Raw genomic sequence first — 2,873 nt, forward strand, 5'->3', positions numbered from 1 at the left:
TAGTCTTGCTTCTTGAATGATTGAATGATCAAAGGAGTGGAATATGAAGCTCAAGGTGGCTCTCAACAATAGTATGAGTGTATGAATGTTGCCTAGTGTCAAGAGACTTCAAAATGACCCATTGGAGGGGTATATATAGGCAGCTCACGCGGATAGAGCCGTTGGAGAAAAGCTGCCAGAAAAGTACGCAACGTCTGTTAATCCGACGGCCCTCCAAAAGTCATCGTCGGTTTAACCGATGAATGTAAACTGCCCATTTGGAAAACTAGCCGTTACAACTCGGGCAATTTAACCGACGTATCATCGGTTTAACCGGTGAGTGTAGTTGTCCACTGATCAACTGAAAAACCAACTCTCTGGACAACTGCACCGACGCTAACTCAAATCCATCGTCGGTTTAACCGGTGAGTATAACCTTAGAAATTCCTGGAAAAACCAACGTTCTGGACAACTGCACCGACGTTAATTTCAAACATCGTCGGTTTAACCGGTGAGTATAACCTTAGAAATTCCTGGGAAAACCAATGTTCTAGACAACTGCACCGACGTTGATTTCAAATATCGTCGGTTTAACCGGTGTATGTACTTGTCTACACTTTAATAACTGCGTTTAACCGACGTATAGAAAATTGGAGTCGTCGGTTAAACCGGTGTATAGATTTTTTCTGATTTTGTCTTTTCTGATTTGAGTCTTGAATGAAATCCAAATATTCTTGAGATATAAGTTGAAAACCACTTATTTGAACTTCTAGGAACCTGAGTCACCATAGTGTGCATCCATTTTTGATTGATCATGTCCATGCTAAAGTTACTTGGCCTTAACCCCTCTTAATAGTGCGATCTCTACAAAACTATAAAACCTATACTAACCTAAGTGTCCTTCTCAACCTTACGACACTTAGGATTAGAAAGATCCTTAGTCTTGTTATATACTTGAGTTGAATACCAAGATCGTCTTTTTGAATGATGAAAACTTAGAGGCCTCTTTAACATATGATCCAATGAGCGATAAGATTTCATTAAGCTGCACAAACTCATTAGTCACAATAATGATTGTCATTAATCACCGAAACATACCTAGAGGGCCTAGATGGTTACAATCTCCCCCTTTTTGGTGATTAATGACAACACAAACAATAACTTAAACGAGAGAGCGAGAAAGGTAAACAGGAGAGACTCAAGCAAACTTGAAAAAGAACCAAATAGCTCAACGGCTCAAACGGAATCCATAGATATGTCTCAAAACACAGCATACGCAAGAGTCAACTGTACATATCCATGAACTAACATCAAATGAGATATAAAACATCAAAGTCCTGCAACTACGAGCTCTCTCTAGCTCTACCCTCCCCCTGACTCCAACTCCCCCTAACTCTCTTCCCCTTTGGCATCAAAGCACCAAAAAGGTGAGCTACGGGTCCTGCTGTCGCGGCATGGCGAGGAAGCGGTCCAGGTCGTCGTCGTCGTCGTCGTCGGACGGAGAACCCTCGGTGACGGACGGGAGCTGCGGGTCCGAGCTGACTGGAGGTCGTGGAGGCTCTCGTGCTGGCACTGCCTGGGAGAGGGTCCGTAGAAGTGGTAACCGGGTCAGCAGAAGAGGTGTCAACATCTGAAGTCGTGACAGTTGAGGTTACCGGCTGCGTCGACTGCGGAAGTATAGACTCCTCTCCTCCTCCTCCCCCTGAAGGTGGCGCCTGTGGTACGACGGGGAGGGCGACTGACTGAACCGCTGACGGTGAGTCCTGAAAGAGCGTAGTCGCTGGCAGTGGCGAGAAGAGCGGACGATCGGCAGACCCAAGAAGTGCGGACATCGAGAACGTGATCTCCGGTGTCATCGAAGAAGCTGGAGCTGCAGTAGGGGCTGGAGCTGGAGTGACTGCAAGCTGAGGTGCTCCAACACCCTGAAGTCCTGGCTGCTGCAGGGCCAGTCCGGTGTGAGTGTAAAGCTGTGTGATCATCCCGAACATCGCCATCATGCCCTGCTGCATCTGCTGGAACTGAGCGTCTGTCCTATGAGAGACTCGGTCAATGAGCCCGACAAAACGCTCCTCGGCTGCAGCACGCTCTCGGGCAGCCTCCCTCTGAATAGCTGCAAGCTGAGCCTCATGGGCTCTCCTGGCCTCCTCCTGTGCGATCCGATCCTCTCTCTGCTGAGTGACAAGCTGCTGAAGGAGAGAGGTGAGCTCGGACGGCTGAGTCACCTGGGACTCTGAGACAGTAACAGCTGCTGGTGACGATGGAGGTGGCTCTATGGACCGTCCTGCCTTGTGGTCGTGACTGGCTAGTGCTGCAGGAAAGTACTCGTCATCCTCGGAGGAGTCTGTCTCAAGCTCAGACCAGTGAATCTCATCATCTCCTCCGAGAAGCTGTGCCTCTGCTGCTAGTAGTGCCTCGTCCTCCTCTGCCACTCGGGCCTGCACCTCAGCTGACAGCCGTGCCATAGCAGTTTTGTCTGCCTGTCTATCCCTCCTCCGGTCCTATGTTGTAGTGGGACGGTAGACTGGGAACCTAGGAGTCTCATCCTGACGGTAGACACTGCTGATGGGTGACTCAGCTGGCACTATCATAGAACAAATATAATTGATCCAGTGTGCATAAGGGAACTGCCTCACGACCCCCATCCCGTCAGTGATCACATCCTCGATCTCAGCCAAAATGAAGTCGACAATATCAAAAGGCTCATGAGTGAGGATGTGGAGAAGCAGTAACTGTTGCAGACCTGTGAACCCCTCTGGGTAGCCACTCCTCGGTAACAAGGTCCTCCGGAGTGCCATGTGAACTGCGTACGCCTCTGGGGTCAGCAAGCTGGGGACTCTGGCATACGAGGCTAGAAATGGCTGGCGGAAGCACTGAGAGATCGCCTCGTGAGAAGG

Source organism: Panicum virgatum, chromosome 5K (assembly GCF_016808335.1).
Source record: "Panicum virgatum strain AP13 chromosome 5K, P.virgatum_v5, whole genome shotgun sequence".
NCBI classification, from domain to species: domain Eukaryota; kingdom Viridiplantae; phylum Streptophyta; class Magnoliopsida; order Poales; family Poaceae; genus Panicum; species Panicum virgatum.